Genomic DNA, 23,925 nt, shown 5'->3' on the forward strand with positions numbered 1-23,925 from the left:
AAGGTCTTACTTTGTTTCTTAAAATGATGCTGAAATATCCAACGAAATCTAAGCCTACCTTTTTCTTTCCTATAGGTAAGGAAAGCTCTAAGAGAATGTTATCAAGCAGAGATTGATTAGCCAGAATTACACTGACGTAATGTTGGGGCAGAAAGTTGCATGAGGTCATCTTCCTGAACAGATGGTCTAGAGATATTGGTTTTAACTAGCACATGGTTGAGTAAATAATGTTTAAGTTTTCTTTGAGAGCCTGGGGAGTGAACCAGATAGAGTTGAGTGAAATACCTGTGCCTCCTGCCCACATCATCTGCTACTCCTAGGGTTTTCATTTCCTGCACTGTTTGTGCTTTATCACACGGCTCACTGGTCAGGCAGTCTGTGCCCTTGGTTCAAAAAGCTTTTATTGGAAGATTGAGAGAGATGTGCGCTTAGTTTCAGTTTGTAATTTCTTTATATATGTGGTTTGCTCCTTACAAGCAGAATCACAGTCAACAGAGACAGAGGTGGGCGGCTGAATTGCTTTTGCTCAATCAGTAGAACAAATTTTGTGTGTAATAATAAATGGCCACAGTAGGATAAAATCTGCATGATCAGTTCTGTTAAAGATTTGGTTTCCCTTCAGCCTAAATATCCACACCGAGATTTGTCTCCTAAACAGACAAGTCAGCTCTGATGACTTTCCAACATGCTCCTCTCTAAGCATGTGCATTTACAGTCTCAAAAGGACTATTCTGGCCCTGCCTGGATATCCTTGCTTAGAAAAAATTAAAAGTACTTGATAATAAATCTGATCAGATTTTACTAAGACTTTTTAATGTTTTAAACAGAAGCTTCTCCTTTTATAAGCAGCATCAACATAACTGACTTTTTCAATAATGCCAGACTAGCGCATGTTCTATCACATTTGCTTTTCATGGCAACAATCTGGGAAGTTCATTGTCATAATATTTAAATAATCATTTGATAAAGCAATGAGAAATAAAAAAAAAAATTCAGGTAGCATATACTTTAAATGAACTAATGGAAACCAGATCCCACACAGGACCCCTTCAACCAAGCCTTCCAATGCAAAATGGTACATTAAGCATGATTTTATTTTTGTTATGTTTGTTTGTAAAGGATCTTTTTTTTTCTATCTTTTATCCCAAATGTTATGATAAATTAAAAATAGACATGTGGCAATGTCCTTTTTGTAATAAAACTGTGTATTAAGTAGTCATCAAAGATTAATAAAAATCAATTTAACAGAAATAAGCACTTATTAAAGAAATATTTTTAAAGGATTTTAAAGTTTTAAACATATATTGCAAAAATTTTCAGTGCAGTGTTCTCTGCATAGATGAATGTTAAGTTTGCATAATAAAGCACAGGAGTCAAAGCTAGGCTAATTATTTACAGCCAAGTAAATGAACATATAAAGTTCAGGCAATCTTAGCTACAAATTATTTTCTAGATAGCTGCATTATATATATTTTAATATTTTTAAATGATCCAAAAATACTACCACTTCATGACTACAAATTATTATTCTTTGTGAACATCAAAATAAAGTACAGAACCGTAATCAAAATACTATACAAAAACAAAAATGGAAAATAAAATCATAAAACATGCTTGCACAGATAGCAATGTAATATGGTAACAATGTTTGAAATAACCAACTGTCTGCACTACCTGTGTGGAAGTAGCAATCACATGCGTAGGTCACCTGAGTATTCATTTAGTCTTATTAAAAACTTGCTACTCCCTTCAGTTTCACTCTCTAAAAACTGCTGACTGCTGGCAGAGCTCCTTTATTGCTATTTTTAAAAATAATGTATACATAATTTTCTTACTTCACTCATCACTAATCTCTTATTGATATTTATAACAAAGTTTTAATAAGAAAACCATAAAGGAAAAAGATTAAAATTGACATTCTGATTTGTCTCATTAAAGCCCACCTTTGAGCTAAAGCCAGAAAAACAAGAATAGAGTACCCTAAAAATCCAAGAAAGGAAAAATACATACAGCCCAGCTGTATGTAAGGGATGTACAACTTTTTAACTACAGATGGGTCTGTATCAAAAAATTCAAGCCCCATTATCTAAATGTTCTTCCTTAAAGGAACCAGGAGTACAAAAAGGGAAGTGGAAGAGAGCCAGGTACTGTTTTCATATGCCAGTTACAGAGATGAGATTCAACCAAAAAATTCACTTCCAGATTTGAATTCTCACCCCATCTTCTCCGCAACTTTTCAAAATACTGCAATCTGGTCTGATAGAAATTTAGGTCCTCTCTGATTTTAATGTCACAGAAGCATTATTATCCTGGCCCCTTCCTCCATTACACTAGCTCCTTCTGTTTGTTTACGAATTTTTTTGATACTGTCTACAAAGAAAGGATGAGTCCTTGTTGGCACTGTTTCTATGGGGTAGTTGCATTCAAAAACTTCCATTTTACTAAACAAGATCCCTCTTATAAATATACTCATCTATCAAACTACATGGTTTGCAATGATCTAGTTTCACTTGGGGCACCAGAAGCTGTAAGGTCATTGCTAATATTATTGCAGACAAGTGTTTTTCTGATGTTTTTATGACTGTAATGTCATTTCTATTTGACTTCACTGACACTACTCATAGCAGAATTGCTTATGACATAATTATGGAAATACATAGCTTATTATTGCATAATAGCCTTACAAATCTCATGCATGCATCATTATGCAAATTTGAAGAGTGGAGCAAATGCTGTTGATGTCAATATGTCCATGCCAGAATAAGCTAATCAAATGAAATATAGTCCAATTAGCAACATGGTGGGCAATCTTAAATAAAAGGAGATGCTCAAGGGAGGAAGGAATACTTACAAATTATGGCAAAAACCTGACTTAACCTCAGGAAAAAGTAAAGATTTCTACTCAGATGGTCCCCAAGACACAGTGACAACAACTCAAGGAATGATGGATGATGTATATATCAAATACAAAGTCCACCATAACAATACGCTGTTAGTTAAATCTCTAATCTACATGTCACCTAATTTAATCTAAAAGTTAGGAACCTGACCTAAGCTAGTCTTGTAGTCATCTCTAAAGTTAATGGGGAGAGAGGAGGAGAGAGAGAGAGAGAGAGACCTCCAGAGACTCATGCATCCCACCTGCCTTAGACACTTAGACATTTATGTTAAAATGGGATTAATTACTTTCTAAAAGCTCACCTCTCTTCACTGACTACAGAGAGAAGCTATAGCTTAGATAACACATTTTAGAAGTGTTAAAATTAATTAAGACAAATCCCATCCTAAATGTTATGTACTTATATGAAACAACACATATATCCTATCTAAACTCAACTGGCCGGGTGTCTCCTTGCTCAAACAGTGCAAATCTATTCTCTACACAATAAGCACATATGGAGGATGTGGCAATATCATGTAGATTCCAACACACCATGCTAATTCAGGGAGCACGGTAGATTGCTAGCAAAATGAAAATCTCTCTGGAATGAAATTGAATTTTGAAAGCTTGATATTCAAGTTTAAAGAGGGAAAGGATGTTGATGTTAGCTCTGAGCTGTAGGGATGCCTATCATTATCAGATTGTTGACTCCTGTCCACTTTCAGCCTCTCTCTGGCTTCAGAATGCCCTTGGAAACTTGGAGCTCACAAAAGCATATTAACATTGAAAAAATGAGTTTGCCTGTTTTTGTATTTACCACATGATATGAATAGCAAACAGTATATAAAAGCTTGAAGAAAATGATATTACACAGGAACTATGCACTCGCAGTCAACAAGGGAACAGATAAATATGACATAAAACCAGGTTAACATTTTACTGGGGAAAAAATAGCAAAGTGTTCTTTAGAAGATACAACATGGAGCAGTAACCAGCCATGTGATCTGCATTCTCACTGCAAGAATACACAGATGTAGTTAGTATTTATAAAAGTGTTGACAAAACACTATTTTTAAATGAAAAATGCCATGAATTTGATTTGCAATGAATTATATGAAACCGTTATGAATTTCCTATAGTATATTTGCTCTTTGCAAGTCTTTTCCAAATAGTTTCAGACAGATAATTTCCGGACTATAGATAAATTGCTTGTTACAACTATTCAGTAATACATATTTGAAAATGTATAGTGTGAAATAGATTAGTCATTAGTACTGTTTCTACTCCCTGATTTGTTGACACATTTTTACATGATAATAATAAACATTGCAATTTGACTACAGATGTATTCTGTTTAAAAATCACTTGACGTTCAGAAACAATGCTTCGACAAACAAACAGCAGTGACATAAATTCCAATAATTTATTCATAAATTTATTTACTATCTACTTCTTAATTATTTGGTAAGTTTACTAGCAGAAAATAAGCCATAAATTCATAGTTTCCCTGGCCCTCCTGATACCTGTGAATGGTAAGTGAAATTAGAGGAGACTATAAGCCTCTGACATTTTACAAACTGAGAAACCAATTTTCAATAGGACTGAATTACTTTGAAGGCTTGGTTAGCTTACTTATTTTGTATTTATCCAGACAAGTTTCCTCTATAACATTTTAAAGAATTCTGCATTAAAGGTGACCATATAATCCATTAACTAAACGGAATTATTTTAACAGCATAAAAAATAAATTCAGCAAATGCCAAACAGACTTCAAAGAATTATTTAGAAGTATATCAATAGAATATATAACTACAATTTGGTATAAATATAGAAAAATGCTTACAGAACAAAGTTTTACTTAACCTGGTGGAGAAGAGACCCAAGTTAGGTTGCTTCCATTTTCTACTGCCTACCCTGCTTTTTCATTAAGGAATCAAACAGTCGAGATGCACTGTTTCCAGAATACACAATATCTAGGTACCAATGATTCTTCTGTTCTGTATTCAGTAACAAAGCAATTGCAGTATTGGCTAGATCTCTGGTTTKAACGTTACACTAATTCACCTGGCTAAAAGAAGTTTAAATAAATTAAAATCTATTTTTGCAAATGAAATGGTACGGTACTGGGCACACATAAAAATAGTACCATCTCACTTAATTTACAACTTTTTTTTTGAGTCTCTTTCCTTCAGTCTGCATAGGAAAATAAAATTTACAGTCTTCCTTGATCAAACACTCTCCTTGAAGCTCCCTGGAGTATGGAGAGACCACCAGCGCACCTTGCCTTGCCACGGCTTGCTGTCTTTCTAAATATGGTGTGTGAAAGAAGCTGAGGAAGGTCATAGGAGAAGCAGCAAAAGAAATCAGAGCAACATAGAGAGGGTTCTAGACAAACAGCTTTCCTATCAGGCTGTTCTGTTTCCTGCTTACGCTGGAATTATTACCTACTTGCTGTGAATAGTAGTAGAGGTTTGGATTGTGGTACTGCCTTGGGTGAAGATGCTGACAGCCATGCACGCTTGGCAAACATGTCTCCTGATTCACTGAAAGAATTACATGCAAACAGTTGCTAAGCTTTTTTCTTTTTTCCTTTTTTTTTTTTTCCATTGGAAACTATTGGCCCTAGATCACAAAAGGAGGCATGAAACAGCAGAGCTTGGGGCTCAGTTTTCTTCCTCCTATCCTACCGAATTCAGTGCCTCAGTGGTACAGCTCCCTACACAAAGCTGAAGATGCCCATACAGAGGTTCACTGAGGTTCAGTTTCTACTCCATGTGTAATGTTACAGGATATTACTGGGAAATCCTTCGTCTCCTCAGCCATTTCTGGCTACAGGCCTCAGGATGGGATTTTGACTCATAAATGTGGACCCTATACATGAGAAGTGAGGAGCCAAGCTCCTGGAAAATGCCATCTTCCATTCTTGCATCAGAGACTTGATTACAAAGGTTCAGGTCACAGTTCTGGAGAAGCCTCTTTGGTATTCAAATAAATTTGATTAAGAATTTTAATAAATACAAATTTTACAGCTATACTGATAAATATATTTTAAAGGTCTGAAAAAGTCAGAACTTTTTTCTTCTTTCACTACACAAATATTGCCCACTGCTTCTGGGAAGGAGATATTGTACTTTTCTTGATGCCATGATAGAAGGTCTGCAACTAGATATGCAAAGCATGCTTTGCCTTGTGTCCTTTGAGTAGGACATGGCATTGGTAATAGTTTTACAGAAGTGAAATGAGGCACCTCTGAAATGGCTGAAGTCACTGTTATCACTTATGCAACAGCCAGTACATTTCTGGCATCTCAGTAGAAAGGCAACTGCTACTGTTTTGGCTAGATACGTTAATTTTTCTCAGTCTGATAAATAATAAAAGGTTCTCTGGGGTTCTCTAACATCCCTCTGTACACCACCATGATTAATGTAACAGAGCCAAACTCTCTATGCAGATAAACAGGCATTTTCTAAACCAATCCAGCCAAAAGTTAGATTAACATTTTCATATTCTCCTGTCCACTGATGCATAACTTCAGAATGGACAGCTGTTTGGGATTCCGGGCTCTGCAGCCAGGATCCAGCAAACACATTTGGTGCTCAGACAGAGTTTCTTTGCTGTCCAAACGCGTGCCCGTGTGTTCAGGTGGCACTCTGCCTACTCATCAATTGGTCAGACTGTTCAGACTGTTTCATTTGGGGGAGGTGGCAAGCAAGTACGAGTTTGGATATTTAGGCTGCTCAACCCTAAAGAAATAACCTTAGCCATACAATGTCCCTCTCTTGGAATAGCACTGTCATATTAAGTGCTTTGTGCAACTTTACACTTAACTTTGTTCATTGACACTTAAGTGGAGAGTAAAAAAAGAGCAGAGGGAAGAAGATACAAAAACACCTCTGTCTTCCAGAATGACTAGTTATAACTCTGCCAGTACTTGGCAAGCCACAGACATCAGAGAAAATGTAAAAATGTTTCAAGGATGTACAAATGCCTGAAAGCGCTTTTCATGTAGGAAAGAGCAAGACATAAAAAGGCATTAGGGAAGAACACCACCATGGAAGATTAGGCAATGAAGAGTGCAGCATCTTGCCATTATTGCATTTTCATCACAAAGAGGTCATATGGCTTAAAAGGTAGAGCGCTCCCTTACATTTACAGAGCTTTCATATAAGAAATAATTACCTAATAATCTAATCCAATCTATGTATACCTAGATTGTAGAAGAGAAATATAAATGAAACTATAATACTCAGGTGAAAAATAAAAGCAGAGAGGATGGACAATCTAAGGTTATGTCATAATTTTATCACATTTTAAACACCTGCCTATTTACAAGAGTGTTTTGAAGTATTTCAAATTTGCACCTTTTAAGCAATTTTTCCCTCAAATAGACCTTAACAGCAAATATGAAATATAAAATAACTTAATAAAATCTCATAGGAAGCCAGCAGATGAAATAAATGGCTGTGACAGTAGCACCTAAAGTTAAGAGTGTAATCAACTTTCTGACATAAAATTTGCCTTTTATCAACCCAGTTGTGAAATCCATGGAAATATGTTCAACTTGCATGCCAGCTCTGGAATCAAACTGGCATTTGCCATTAAGTTTGGATGGCGATCTTGGCCACTAACTAGGTGCAATCTTGGAACTTGCCAGTAAAAGTCTGGCTGTCTGTATGCCTCTTCTGTGCTCTTGTTTCTAGTACTACCTGGGCATCTCAGTATAAACTGCATGGTTTAAATTTAATTTACACTGTTTGGAGTATACTACAGCTATTCCCCATCTTCCTCAAGTGGTCCTTGTTTGCTATGCCATTTTAACAGGATTATCTAACACTTTTAAAAACTATGTGCACAAGACAAAAATCAAAAGACAAGCTATTACTTGTTAATATTTCCAAGACTCTAGTTATTTTGTGTTGAAAAGTTGTTTAGCAATTCTTTTGCTGACCATATTCAGAATAGCTTACTGATAGCGCACATCTCCTATGCACATCCTTTGCTGTTCAGGAGATGACCAGACTATGACATTTTGCTTGAACTCTGCTCTTTATCCACTGATGTGGCATATTGCAGAACATCCAGAATACAGAGGTTTCAACTTAGGTACTATCCTTCACATGTCCTTCTCTTGTGGTGACAGAGGTTGAGAAATGTAATCTACTCTTTGTCATGATTTTAACTGTAACTTTCCTTTCAACATTTACTGCACTTCCTCAGCAGACAGGACAATGATTTTATGACACTGATATTTTTATTTAAGCATCTCTTTTATAAATGTAAATGCTTTCTTTCAGCATCAAGTGAGATGCTTCTAGTTGACTAAACTAGATGCTTGCTTAAGCAGCAGGTAGATTAGCTTGACTAACATGCAGTCCAACTTATTCCATTTTCTATTTTTTGTTACCTTGTGGTTCAAGTAACATTAATTTAAACTAATGAGTTTCCTGTGTGTCCTTATACCATCATTCACATTTTATTCATTGAAAAAAAAAAGTTTTTCCCTTTTAAGCCCACTTGAAGCCACCATAATTTGAAAATAAATCCCCTTGAGGCCTCAGAACTCATTATTTTTTGACTCTTGGTCAGCTGGCATGATAGGTGAATTAAACAAACTTCTTACCTGGAAACCACTGTTTACCTTGACCAAGATTGCTTTAACAACACTGAAAAACTGCACCAGACTATGTTTTCTACAATCAGTTGTATCCATTAATACAATAATAACAGCAATGCCAATGTTGAAAGTCACTAAGGTTTTAATCAGCATGTTTCCTATCACTCCTGCAAAGCAATTTAGATGACTCAGTCAACACTAACATACCATCATTGCTGAAGCTAGTGGTATTGCACTGGCTGTAACAATTTTGGCAGGAAATTTTGGCAGAGAGTTTGCTTTAAACATGCTCTAGAAGGTGGCAGGATTATTAGGTACTTCTTGATACTCTTTTTTCCATTTTTCTTGGACTTCATAGAGATCATACTACACACTTTCAAATAATGCATGTAGTCCAATTCCTTGTCTGAAATTCCTTAGTAGTGATTTTATTTAGCTAAAAGTACTTTAGCTAAACCCAGACATATTTTTATTTCTAGGAGAGATGGCTCTCAAATATAAGGTAAGCTTTTGTTTATACAGGACAGCTTCATTTTAAATGCAGTTACATCAGTGAAAATGAAAATGATCCCTCCCTCTCTGTTGCTTGTCTCTTGTTCAAAAATATTTAGGTGTAATCTGGAAGGGGCATGATGTTAGTGTTCATCTACACGTTTCCTCCTACTGCTCTTTGTAAAAGGAGTAGGGTGGGGAATATGTTCAGTATTAAAAGAGAAAAGAACAAACTGAAGACACTACTTACTGATCTCTTCTTCCTTTTCTTACCAGCACTATTTTTTCTCTTCAGTCAAACTAAATACTGTAGTTTTCAAGCACAGCAGTATACAGTGGTTTATAGTGAATTATTCAGTGCCAGTTCTGCAACTCAGGTGTGACCTTTTTCACTAGAGACAGTATGAAAATGTGAAGAGTATCTTCAATATTTTTCCTATTAATGAGCATTAAAGATTCCCAGATGCCTGTCTTTTGAGAGAAAGGATAACCTCAGTGCGAAGGAAGAGCAGAAGGGTACCTTTCTGGTCTATGTTTTTGTCTTCAACTCAGAGATTATCTAGATTGATCATAAGACTGTTTGGTAAAAAAGAAGAACGCAGTTGCAAAGGCACCGGAAATCACTTTATTTTATCCTTCTCAGCAATGATTGATATAATGTGAAAATTGTCCTGAAACAATATAGTACTAATGGGACATTTTAAATTGAGCTAATTAATTCCATGGGACCTCAAATTTTTCCCACTGAAATTGCTTACCATCTAGAACCCTCCATCACAAATGTAATGTATAATGAAATGTGGTATAATTATGAGAAAGAAGAAAAGCACCATAAGAAGAAAAATAAAGGAGAACGTGTTTTCATTCTTATTGTCCTGACTGTGATGAGACAGAATCAGGTATCACTACTCTCACAGAAGTAGACCTCCCAGACTACTAGTATAATCCTAAATCCCTTTCCTGCTTATGGATGTTATGGATGTCTGAAGCATGAATAAAACTAACATTTGCTGGTCCTATACTTCTGTATTCCCTGAAGATCAATTCAATTTGAAGTGGCCAAGTGGTCTCAAGCACTGTCATTACCAAGATTACATGGCAAGGCAGGACAGGATGACAAGTGAACAACACTGAACCTAGTGTGTCCAATGTAAAGTTTATTATGAGCAAATATTAGAAATTATATAGATCCATTCAAAAATAAAAGAAAGATGTAATTAAATTATGAGTTGTTTTTCTTCCTGTAGCAATCTGACCAAGATATGGTGAAATTACAATAAAAAGAGAAAAACTGAAGTGATTTGATTATTTACTATCTCCTCAAAAAATCTTTTGGACTGGATGTCTATATTTTTCATCCCAAAAGAAACTAAGAAAATATGGCAATTTATCTTGCAGCAAATTATATAGTCTTGTATTTTGCCATTTAATAGAATATGAAATTTTGTATGACAAAGATAACTAGCAGATAAACTCCAACTCATTATGGGTTTATGCAACTTTGTATTTCAGGCAGTCATTTGTTAACAGAAGGCTAATTAATATTTGTATTTGTGTAAATACTGTTTTAAAAACAATTTCTCACGTAAATGTCAGCATTTCTCTTCCACAGCCTATTAAGTATTCTCAAGCTCCTGCTGACTTCAGTGAGAACTGACCATGTTCACCACTTTATAGTAAGATCTCAAACAGCTGTTAGTGACTCTGGCAAATAATTCTCCATGCTTCTCCATCTCTTCTCTAAGGAATGTCAGTGAAAGGTTTTGCCAAAATCCATTTTTGAAGGTGTAAGTGAGGCAGAGACATAGTGCTGGTCTGACCTGGGGCTGACTTCTCACAGGCAGACATATTAAAAATATTCCACTGCTGTCATGAGTAGTTAGTAATTCATTAACTAATCCTTCTGGAAGCTTTTTCAATTATTATTATTATTGCAGACTTTCTTCTGTGGAAGTAAAAATTAAATCAGTTAGTTATTCAGAGAATTACAATTTTACTTTCCAATTCATCATTTTTGTATATGCTTCCTGGTGGGACTGTTTTCCTAACTACTGTATTCACCCTTCATTCACGTCTACTTCATGTAAATCTCATCTTTTCTTGGTCAGACATTTCAATGAGGGGAAGGTATTTGTTTTTAACATACAGTAAACAAATTAAATATATAGCGACTTTGCTTTAGACACAAACAGCTGTAAGGCTACATTATGATACACTTAAGTTAAAAATCTACTCTAATCAAGTCAGTGGAAAAATCTCATATTTTGATGGAGGTAGGACTTCACTCAGGGAGCTGTATCTTAAAATACAAGCAATTCTAATAACTTCAGTGAGTTACTTTTGTCAGATTCACTTCTGCACAATAAAGAGTGTCACTGTGTAGCACACAATGAAATGGGAAGTAGGGAGCTGCTTTTCTTGGTCTTTCCTACCAAATTGTGAAATGTACAAACTAATATAACCTGCTCCTAAAAGCAGTGTTCTTAATTCCAAGTACACAAACCAGATATGCCTTAGAATTAGTTTTATTAAAATTATTTTACCAAAGATAACTTGTGCAAACTTAACATTTTCCATGTAGAGAACACTGCACTGAACACTTTTGCACTATATGTTTAAAACTTTAAAATCCTTTAAAAATGTTTATTAAGTGCTTATTTCTGTAACTTGCTTATTTACTGATCTTTGAGGGCTACTTAATACACAGTTTTATTACAAAAAGAACATTGCCACATGTCCATTTTTAATTTAGCGTAGCATTTGGGATAAAAGATAGGAAAAAGAGAACCTTCACAAATAAGCTTAACAAAAACAAAATCATATTTCTATGTTGACCTTTGTTCCTGTAAATGAAAATTATTTCATGCATATTATCAAAAATAATTGAAATCATGAAACAAAGTGAAAGGGAAAAGATACAGAGCTCTAATAGGGAAGGAGATTTCTCTCTCACCTATGCAAAATCCTGACATTCTCGGTCAGACTATAACTTGAATATTTTTTGTGAGAGGAGGGAAAATAAAATCTGATCTGGAATACTATCTATAATGCTGATGATGACCTTTGTTTAAAAGATGAACTCAACCTGGAAAAGCATCAGAAAGGGAAGGTGCAGACTGACAAGGTGCAAGGAGAGCTTGAAAGAGGATAAAAAAGAACTTGGCTTACTTGGTCTAGCAAAATGAAGGCTAAGGGACAATCTGATGGCTGTCTGTAAATACAAGAGGGGAGGTAAGCATCACTGAAAGAAGAGCATTTCTTAAGCTGTTGAATGATGATGCCATAAGACCAAATGGAAGCAAACAGAACATGAAAAAATTCAGGCCAAAAATTAGAAAAGAGCTTTTCAATAATAAAAGCGGTGATGAAATCCCTTCCAGCCATATATTCTAGTGATGTCCTAATTTGTATTTTCTATTTTATTTATCACATGTAAACAGGAATTAGTTTGACATTTAGACAAGGCCTTGCACAAGCGAGTTAAGTATTATCATCTTAAGAGAAGGGCTCACCTTCAAGACAACCTTATAGAGATAAGTTCCCAAACTTTCAGACAATGCTAGTGTCCCAGTAGATCCAGCTTTTCATTTCTACCCCATCCTGGAACTCCTATTTCTTCTTATCCTCTTTCTTGGGTAGCAGATATTTCCATCCTACTAACAGCAACTCTGCTGCCAGCTGTCACTTGCAACAAGTACAATAATCTCATCTGACTCCATCCAGAAGCATACAAATGTCACTACAGTACATATCCTAGCACTATCAATTCAGCAATATGGTACAGAGACATAAAACCTGGCCCCTTACAAAGTAAGAACCAGCAGTTTATTTGCACATTCCGGCCTGTACCTCAGCCTCACCTGCAGAGAACCGCTGCTGGATGGCTTGGTCTTCACTCAGAAACATTCATCACTGCAGGTGAAATGTCCCAATTTAATTACAACTTCTACCTGAAAAAATCCTGTTTGAAAGAAATGAGCTGGGAAAGGGGGGGTGTTTGTTTGGGAGTTTTGTTTATTTGTCTTGGACAATGTAACAGCAAGGTTTTCACAGATACAGAAATACTGCCAAGAAAACTGCCTCTCTCATTTATGTTACTATGTTTCTACAAACTTCTTTCTGTGTAAAACTGGCTTAAAATTACCTTCCTGTTTCTGCCACTGTTGGTGGCCATAACTGTGGCTTGCCTATGATGAAAATCTGCAGATAGAAAACTGAATAAATGCATCAAAGGAAAACAGGATAATTTACAAAAGGTTGTGTGTGTTTAATTAGGAGTCATGGGATAATATTAAGAGAAGAAATAGTTATGGCGTCTATCATGAAAAACCCAATAACATTGATATCTACACATCAAAAAATCTCCCAGGAGATGCTATGGAAATTCCATTACTGGCAAATGTAAAACTAAACTTGGCTTAACTCAGAGAATATCCCTATTTTGAAAGGAAATGGGCAAACTCCCTGCAATGCATCTTTCCTGCTAAACAGACTAGTTGAAAGAAAGGTTGTTCTCCCACAAAAAACGTGAAATTAAAACCAAAAGGACTGTTCTACACCAGAAGGGTCAAAATCTTCTGCAAAGAGACACCTCCTACACAGAATATATCAATTTACATAGCGTTCTCTGTGATGTGGGAGACCTGATTCAGACAATGGACTTGAACTTCAGATGAGTGCCCTAACTATCATGCTGCTCTCTCCCTCCCTCACAATCCTTGATCCATCAAAACAATAGAAGTGTAGCCATTTATTTTAGTGAAATGCTGATTGACTTGTAACTCATTATGTTTCCTTTGTGATATCAAACTTCACGCTTCACAGCTGCATAGATATTTCCTTTAAAATATTTTATCAGCATGTTTTAGATTTTTAAACACTGGCTACCTTCTTCCCTCATCCCCTGCTACTAAAAAAAGACTTTCATCTTAAATGTTAATTATGCATTTGCAGGCAGTCTAAATAACTCAGGGGACTGAAAACTGACTCAGCCTTTTCATCAGCAGGTCATCAGTTCAAACCTGACTCAGATCAGTAGTGGTTGGAAGCTTCTACAATTCAACAGCTGTTTAGGCGACCCATATGAAAGAATTTAACGTTACATTCAATCCAGTTGTGGGTGGAAAAGCAGCAACATGTTAAAAGTCATCCTCAGAACTGGCATTAATTTGGATCTACATTACTAGAACCTGAGAGGACAGTAGGTCTGGGACTGAACTGTACTGTCTCACGCTGCAATCCCCTCCAGACTAGGAATGAAAAAACTTGCAAATAGAACAGAAGGGGAAAGTCTGTACTTCCATAGCCTCTCCTGTTCCTACATTTCAACAGAATAATAGCTGGTCTGTAGGGCCATCAGTCTGTTGGGTATGCATATGTTCTGTTTCAAAACTTAAGGTCAGCACAGTTGCGGGCCATAGATGATTATTCCATGCTTGATAACTGCTTGATAATTTTTTATGTGCAGAATATAGGAGCTAAGAGATTATTGTTATGAGATTTCTTCAGAAAAAAATCAGAGATTCTTCAAAGTTTAATACACTGAAACTCTGTATCAGGTGATCAACACTTCATTTTGCCCTATTATTAGGCTTTCTAAAAATGAGACTATAGATCTGTACATTCATTCATACTAACTCTCCCAGTTATAGGAGAGGTGTCAGAATGCAGAAGTGTTAGAAAACTTCTCTTGGTTTTATGTCAAGATTTCAACACCTGTGTGGATAAAGAAATGACAATCCAGACAATTTTGACTACTCTTAATAAAGGCAAGCAGCATTCTCTTGTATTTGAAATTGTGCCCTTGAGCAGTGTGAAAAGCCAAAATATAGTCGTACAGATTTCCTCCCCTCCCTGAGGAAGGGAAGCTTTCAATTGGTCTACAAATGGAAGAGCTCACACCTCCACCAACTGCAGAGCCCGCCAAGGAGAGGAGATAGTTGGTGAAGCAGATAAGTGTTTTACTTTCCTTTATCAATTCTCAGCTCAACTAGGACTTCTCTAACTTGTACTGAGACTGGAGCAGCCACAGCTTCAGAATAAAGAAGTCATAATCATTTCTCCAAGAGAAGTTCTCACCTCTGTTTTGTGTAGATCTTGTTACAAGAACTTTGCTCAGAAATTCTGAGGATCTGCATTTATGACTCTGCCTCTGCAAATTACTCTTGCAAGTATAGCCTAATGTACAATACTCAGCCCTGATTTTGTAAGACAAAAGGTATGAGTCTATGCACTGCTTCTGGGAAGAAGGAAATAGCAGATCTGATGTGAGTGTATGCATCACTGGAATTAATATATATACAAAGAGCTGGATTTCTATGTATAATCTAATACTCAGAGGTATAGCCCCAGTGTGCATACAAAACATGCATTATCTGCAGCCTCTCTTTCTTTTATTTGCTAAATCAGAGTGTGAAATAAAATATATGAAATAATTCATGAAATAATTCTTATAAAACTCAGACAGAGTTCAAACTAAAATATCTTCTTTGCTTGAAACTGTTATTGACTTTTATATTTTCAAAATACCAAAAGGGCATAACCTGCTATAAGAACTAACTGCCTACAAAATATTACTTTTAATACTAAATACTTGGGTGAAATATATTCTTAAATCTTTTTCTAAAAATGGTTCAAATATTGAAATGATTGCTAAAAAAATTATTTTTGTTTAAAACATATTGAAGTTATTTTGTGTTATATGTCAGCCCTTAAAAATTCTTCAAATTTTCCTACTCTGTTTTCTCACACATGGACAGGCCAAATGTTAGGAGACATCTCTAATGAGTTTCTGTCACTGCAGCTTCATAAAAATATCTTTGTGCTGTCCCCACCTAGTCTTTGAGAACGAACACCACCTTTATTTCTGTAAATCAATACATCTGCAAGTACAGGAACCTGGTGGCCAAGTATGATTTTAAAAGTGGGATACTAGAGGTCTTGGACGTCATCTACCACAGCCAGCCTTCTTTGTGGATGTAATTACCTTGTAGAAAGTAGGTAGGAAAAACAGTAAAGCAAAGGCTCCACACTTTGCTATCAGATGTAAATGTCTGCAGACAAAGTCAGTTAATCATCAGATTTTTTGCTTTGTTAAACCTCCTTCCATTCTGAGAGGCTGTCTCTGTTAGATTTCATACATTTAAATGGACACAGATCTTGTCCACGTATACATTTAAGCCAGAAAGAAAACTGGGGAAAAGTGAATGTCTCACAGACCTTAATCTGCACAACTAGTACCGCCAACTAGTATTGCCAAAATGGCAAGCAAAAGTGGTCCACTAACCCGGGATGATCCTACTACATATTACAGCAGGCTAACAAATAACTGAAAGGAGGATGCCAATGTGGTGCCACCTTCCTCTGATCCCCAAAGAACATGAAATGTTACCCAAGAAACTCTTCAGTCATACACACTTTTCACTGAAGTTGGGTTTTGTGCTCAGGTCCAGCACAACTGTCTTCCGAGCAGCTCCAGACAGTCAGAGCTCCACCTGCAGAAAATGTTAAGGCTCTAATCCTTCACAAATTGCAAGCTCATTAAGATTCAGAAAAGGGGATTTTATACTTGGTGATAGAAGTTGAAAATATTTTCTTTAGTTAAATTCACTATTCTAGTGTAGCCATTCAGATATAATGAAAAATATCATAGTAACATCAGGATTATAAAAAGCGTTTTCCAAATTTGTAATTAATTTCAAGGTTGGAAGTTTTGTTGTTGCTCTTGTTATTTTTAAATCTAGCAAACATCAGCTGGCAAAGGTATTGCATGCCTTAGAAATTCTTCAGCAGACAATCCTCTGTTAAAACCTCTTTGAAGGCCATTAAGCAGCCTTAAAGCTGTTTAAGGCTTGATATTTTAAAACTTTGCAAAGCTCTAAGCTATTAGGAACTCAAATAACAGGAGCCAAAAAGTGGCTTCCTGATATCATCATTTAAGCTCTCAGTTGGAGATAAAAGTATTTGAGTTTGTTAGTCAGGGGATTTATAATCTAGCAATTAACAAAACTTTTCATTATTATGAGATATGGAATCCAAATAGAAACTAGCTACTTCATGAAAACTAAATTTAAAATATGAAAGAAACTCTGTCAACATAAAAGCCTGCTTTAGGTTAACCTTTACTAATAATTATTTATAGTTTGTATAGCACTTGTTCTTAGAGTTCCTGTACAAGGCTGGAGTACTATGCCAGGAGGTACTGTTAGCAAGGGAGAGAGAGAGAAACAGCACTATAGAGTAAAATTCAGTTTGACATATTATTTTAAACAGCACAGGGTCTGATTCTTCAACGTGCTTTTTAAATTAGGAGTACTGACACTATTTGGAGCTTGGTACAGGATTGGGACCAGATCCTCCCTCTCAACTCCCATGTAATTCAGTTTCATAGACTGGTCTTATTTTTATTTTCCTATTTACCTGCTTTGTAACCTTGCATATGAGTAATCTTTTATCTGAGATCAACATTCTTGCTTCTCACTTAAATCTCTTTTGATATGCATTCTTCTGTATTCTATTCTGTAACACCTCTAAATGAAACAAACCCTAATGATTTTTGACAAATTGTCACAGAATAAAATATGTTCGCAATGTTTGATCTTTCCCAGTTTTGATCTCCCCAGTAGCTGCTTTTATGCTGACATTGTACCTGTCCAAAAGAATTAATAATAAAATAAAAATACTTAATACTGCCTCATCATTAGCATAATTTCATATTGCAATAAAATGGATGTTAATTGGTATTGAACAACACAAGCTATAAATAGTAATCCTGTAGTGTGCGATAGTTCTATGATCCCTTTTTACTAATACAATTCAACTAGACAGCAAAGAAAGAAAGAATCTAGCTCTGTTGCACCTGAATCGGTTGCACCCAAATTGGTCAAAGTATCAGCCTTAGCCACTTTTTTCTGTCTTGTTTCTTCTTTTGTTTCCCATACTGCAAACTGTTTCATGTAGAAACTGGATATTGCTATATCCACAGCCCATTTTGTTGTCATTGGGAATCATCATCTTGATTTGCGTAGTTTTTAATTTATTCACAATTCATCAGTGTGTGTAAATACCTGATGGGAGGAAGTAAAAAAGATGGAGCCAGACTCAACTCAGTGGTGCCCAAAGACAGGATGAGAGCCAATGGACACAAACTGAAATATAAGAAATTCCCCTTAAACATAAGAAAAAACTTTTTTACTGTGAGGGTAGCCAAAGACTGGAACAGGTTGTCCAGAGAGGTTGTGGAGTCTCCATTCTTGAAGATATTCAAACCTGACTGGACATAGCCCTGAGCAACCCTGCTCTAGCTGACCCTGCTTTGAGGGTTAGACTAGATGATCTCCAGAGGCCCCTCAACTACTCTGTGACTCTAGCAGTAAGTTACTAATTATAGCAATTACTGTATAACAAGAATTGAAAAAGTTGTAACTAAGATAAAAACAGCCTTAGGCAAGACAAAAGGAGTATTAGGGGAACTCACTTGGCATTATGGCACGTGTTAGCTGATGCTAACATTTACTTAAGTACTACTTCAGGAAATTGCTCATCCTCCCATAATATAGTTCTCTTCTAAAAGAGAAGTTCAAAAGAAGCATATATTCCATATTCAGATGTCAGATTAGTTTGTTAGTCACAGAAATCAACATTTATATTTTCATATTGTGAAAATATAGCTCAGCACTCAATCAATAGCCCAGCAAAAATTTGCTTCTTGCTGGTTTCCAGGAACTCTTGATATTACTTACAGTTTCGTTTTTAATTGAAAAAATGGAGAGGTGGGGCACTAAAACAAAAATTCAGCCTGTTCTCACTTGTAAAGAAAAGCAACCTCCTGGCTGCTCTAGCTGAAAACAAATCAACTTTTTAAAATGTTACTTATTTTTTAGAATTGAACTTACTGACTTAGAATAAAACTTTCTTAAACTGCAGACACAGCAGACCTAAGCTGTAGACCTGGCACCTTGGAAGAATATAGCTTTTTCTTCTTACTACCACTTGCCAACTCCTACTCCAGGCCTGCCTCACTCCCTTTCTCCAAGCTCCTGAGCTTCTCAGTAGAAATCCCATGTAGCACTACCAGAATAAAGGACCCATAAGCAGCTTAGAATGAAAGAAAGGTTTGTAGGAAGATGCAAAATCAAAGCAAATATTCATGACAGAAAAAATACACAAAGTGGAAGAAAAAAAGAGGGGAATATCCATTCTTGGATGGTCTTTTGAGATGGAAAAGAAAGGAATAGTGTGAGAGACTGTGAAGTGTGTGGTTGCCAAAAGCTGGAAGGGAGGATGCCAATGTGCCACCTTCCCCCAAGCTTGAAGAGAGGAAGAGTAGAGCACACAGGTCTGTTGCAATAGTCTGTTCCACTCCATTCTGCCTTTTTAACAGATTCCAAAATATGATATAAGAAACACAGAAGACTTAGAGGCACAAGTCAGGATTATATCTACCAAACCTAAAGAAAGAGATAGGACAAAGGGAAAATTGAAAAAAAAAAAGTGTAAAAATTAGGCCACTGAGACAGAGAAATATGCAGACGTGCATTTAAGTTGATATACCAGAGAAGTGAGCTTGTTCTCTTTCTCCTGAGCTTGCACACAATACGAAAGCTGCATCTTTTGGCAAGCTGGAATTACAGAAAGTATATGTAGTTCTCAACCTTGCCTGATAGCAGACAGCTTCCAAGAGTAGCAGGGATGAGATTAAAGCAGAGAAGCACGGAAACCTATAAGAACACTAAAGAACCAGCTCCTCTCTCTTCTCCCGCCCCACCCTCTCTCTGGTTCCTCTGCATCTCTCGTGACAGTCTTCAGCAACCATCAAATTTCTGCACCTGCATGATTGTGCTGTAGAATCTCCATCAAAGATGAAATTTTCCAAAAAGCCGTCTACACACAATGACACTATTGCCTTTTGTAGAAATCCTATAAGATTAACTGTAAACATATTCCAACCCTCCAAAGTGAAGTTTGAATGAATCCTACAAATGAYGGCCCAGTATACCTAACTCTCCAGAGTGTTATGAAACTTAATTCATTAAAATAGGCGAAACAAGTTAGCTAGGAAAAAGAACTGGCATAACCAGAAAGACAGTCTGAAACTTCACATATGCTGAAGAACTGTTTTGATGTAGGGTTGATCAATAGGTAGAAGATGCTGTACAGGTATAGAGTATTATATTAACATTAGACAGCTACTCTATCGACAGGAAGGCAAAACAATAAGAAATGTATTTTGGAATTAAAATAATCAGAAAGTTATCCTCTGTTCTTTCTGCTCCATGTTCACCTTTTTTTTTTCAAATTAGCTAATACCTTAATTTAATAGGCTTAAACACCCCTCCCCCCCAAATCTGCTGCAATGCACTCTGAAGCTTGCTTACCTTATAGCAATGGACAGAACACTCAGTTAAAGACTGCAGAGAAAAAATATTTGCCCAAAACTGACTGTTACCACATTTTTCAATCTCTAATTATGGAAACACTTCATCATATTACAAAAGTACTGATTATTTTGTTTTACTGTCAGGCTTGGAATTTGATTCTAAAGACCGCACAGACTCACTATCACTCCTAGACCTTGGATGTGTTCTTGTCCTATCAACTTTAAACATATCCATGACAAAATGAAACTTAATTACTTATTTTTCATGATCTGAAGCCAAAATTTGCTTATAGAGGATGTCATCATCACATAACAATAGCAGCAAATTGTCATCATCGCTGAGTTCCCAAGTAGAACCTGTCAATATTCTGCTCTTTCATTATTACATTTGGATAGGAAGTCAATTGGACATGTTGGGACCAAAGCTTGCTCCTACAGCAGTGAGATTCCGGAGTAGCAACATTGCCTTCACTGATTTTATCTTGGATTTGTATCAGTGGTAAGAACAGGATTTGAACCTGACTTGACATCCCACCTGAGTACTCAAAGGTAAGGAGTATTTTAATTATAGCTAATCTCAGCACCTTCTGACTCAGGTGGGTCTGGACATAGTAAATCAAGTCAGGACAAGAGCAGTCATTAACGTAAGAGACTTGCCAGTATTATCAACTTATTAACTGGGTCACATAAAAAAAATCTCTAGCAGCTTCAATGTGTACACAAAGTATTTCAAAAAATTTCCTATCTATATGCCCTGAAAACTGAGACATGTGCAAACACCCAATCATCAGTATTTTTTAATTTTGCTCAGATAACTTACATTCTGTCTTTCAAAAGATCTGAGATACCTAGTCTACCTCTTCTGTATGCCTACTGTTCATCCAGCTAATCCAAATGTACCAGTAGACAGCCTAAGTAAATTCAGAGAGTGATGTCCACGTTTAACTCAGTAGATATTGAAGAATGAGTCAGAGAGAGAAAAGTAACCCACCCATTTTTTTCTAATACCATTGTATATTTTTGGAGGTTGAGGAAGGAGGGTTGTTTTATAACAAGGCCACAGGTATCCAGTGTCAATAAAGAAAGTGTAACGAATTTAAAAATCCAAATATAGTTTGAACCATTCCTGAAGCTGAAGGAAATTTCTGAATGCTTAGATAACCCAAAGAATTTCACTGTCCATTGAATTACCAGGATTTTTTCATTATTTGATGGAAAACCTGCACCAACATTAAGTTTAAGCTTCCTTTTCACCCACAAGTCCACTGAAGATCACGAAAAAATTCAGTAACACATTAGTCATTCATTTACAATGCTGGGATGAGTTTCTGGCTAGGAACAAAGCTAGAAGATGTTTCTATTTCTGCCACTGCCAACTTTGATACAATCTGTCTTATTTTACAGTTTATGGATTGTTTGAAGTCTTCTACCTGCATATAGCATAAAGCACACACACATCAATAATTTTCTGGGTATTTCAAAGGATCCTGGTGATGATCAGTTCTGTGTTTCTGCTGATGCTGCTAGATGTTGTATAGGCTTATGACCATATTTCTCACCTAAAGTCTGCCTTTGCTTTTGATCCTGCTGTTGTAGGTGTTTGCTGCTGAGAGTGCCTGATCTCCAGTCTGGTCTGAACACCACTCTACACATCAATGGGCCTCTTGCTTAATGCATAGCTGACAAAAGAATCTCAGCACTTGATTTGCTCTCTTCTCATTTGTGCGCTTGAAGCGGAAATGTGAAGTTAAGGCAGTACACTGGCATCAGGTCACTGACAAGTGCACACACAACTTTTGCACTGCCTCCAGGAGGAAATTTGGAAAAGAGTAAGAGGAAGGACAACAGCAGCAGTCAGTAGTACAGATGTTTCTCTTTAGTCAAGTTTGCTTATTTAGTGCAAAAAGATTTAAGTTTCAGATTGTTGCATGTTTTCTTTTATTTATGTTATCACTGTGAGGTATTTTAGTTTAGAAAAATGAAATTAAGCTTCTCCCCAATGTCTATGGAAAAATACAATTCTAGAGGCATTAACCAAAAAATATATATATATTCCAAACACTGACTAGTTCCTGTAAGTATTTAGGAGGTCTGCTTATGTACAGTTCTGTTTGGTGTTGGAGACCATCTGTGTGTTTCCCTGTCAAACTCCTTTCTGACAAACTCCTTTCTAAACTGTAGAACATTCTTGCCTTTTCTCTGGTCTCTTTTCTCCAAATTGACCTAAAATCCAGAGATGGTGACAAGAGAAATTTTTTCACCTGACACAGTGCTAATAGAGAGGGCTGATAAACTTTGATCATCCATTTAAATGGAGCACCCAGGAACAAAGATATGACTACTTCTCAAGACAAAGCAATTTTTCAAGAGTGAATTCCAGGCAGGTGGTAACTAAGCAACAGCTCACCTGAACAGGGGCTTTGATCACTTGACAAAGCAGATCAGAGCAACATCAGGGAAAGAGGAGTAGAGATCACAAGAAAAAAAAGGTCTTTTCTTGGCCAATTGGAGAGAAAGATGGAAAATAGACCAATAGAAGCTGCAAGAGGAAGTCTGATGATTTGGGCAAGACAGCAGCTAAAGAAAGGAACTCATGAACATCCTAGTAACCATGATTTATACTTTGAACTGCTTCTTCTGTTTCAGTACCTCTTTTGCCTATCACAATGTTGATGGGAGTACTTGGGCGAGTGGAAAAGAACATTGCCTCTCCATAGCTCCAAACTTGAAAGAAGACACTTTTCTGTCCCTGGCCCGCCCAGTGCTCATACGGAAAGAGACCCCGGCCAGTGAGCAAGAAAAAGAGGGAAGTACAAAACCTCTGATGAGCACAGGCAAAGCTGGGAAGACCTCTGCTGAATACTGCTAGCGTAGAGTTCATTTGAGGATTTAGTGACAGAGATTACAGGTTTGGAATAGATTCGGGGATGAAGAAAAGAATTGATTAAGAAATTAGATGTAGAAATTAATCACTGCATAGGAGATGAGATGTGTGGGGAGAGAAAAATATCTATAGCAGTCACTGTCACAAACACTGGAGATTGAGAAAGGAGAGCAATCAGATGGCAGGCCAAAAGAGCAATATAATCTTTTTAAAATATCATATGATTTCATCAGGTATAACATTTTATTTTACCTCTTGAGGCTGGCAATACTGCAAGGTACTGCAGCAAATTATTGTTACTTCTCTCGCATAATTCTCACATAATGTAGAATGTTTTGCATCCATATGAATTAAAACTTGATTTACCTTGAAAGGGAGTTTAAAATTGAGCAGGAGAACATGATTAGGCCCTGGCTTTGTAAGTATTTATTTGGGGGGAGAACCTGCACCAGCATCACAGACAAGAAATGAAAAAGTTACAGAATCATGAGGTCAGTAGACAGACTGGTGCTTCTTTTTGTGAGGAACTTTGCTATCTTTTCTAGCACTTAACAAAGTCACTACACTCCGGAGGGAAAACAGAAGGAGAACATTTTAATTAAAAATGAACATCCACAAAACTTTATAAGCCATTTTTGCAATTTCATTATTTCAGCTAAAGAAGAAAGATGCTATAA

The 23,925-nt window shown here is 36.4% G+C and overlaps 1 long non-coding RNA gene across 2 annotated transcripts in view; it reads right to left on the reverse strand.

Annotated features, from left to right (window-relative positions):
* The window catches only part of LOC112962537, a 211,132-nt gene that overhangs the window by 55,640 nt on the left and 131,567 nt on the right, over window positions 1–23,925 (reverse strand). The window contains exon 5 of one of the 2 annotated variants that reach the window (XR_003252344.1): window positions 10,223–10,932. The exons of the other annotated variant lie outside the window; for it this stretch is intronic. This is a non-coding gene — a long non-coding RNA (uncharacterized LOC112962537). Of the gene's footprint in view, window positions 1–10,222; window positions 10,933–23,925 lie in introns of those variants that run through there. 2 annotated transcript variants of the gene reach the window in all.

The sequence above is a fragment of the Apteryx rowi genome, unplaced genomic scaffold (genome assembly GCF_003343035.1).
Source record: "Apteryx rowi isolate R43461 unplaced genomic scaffold, aptRow1 scaffold_1, whole genome shotgun sequence".
NCBI classification, from domain to species: Eukaryota; Metazoa; Chordata; class Aves; order Apterygiformes; family Apterygidae; genus Apteryx; species Apteryx rowi.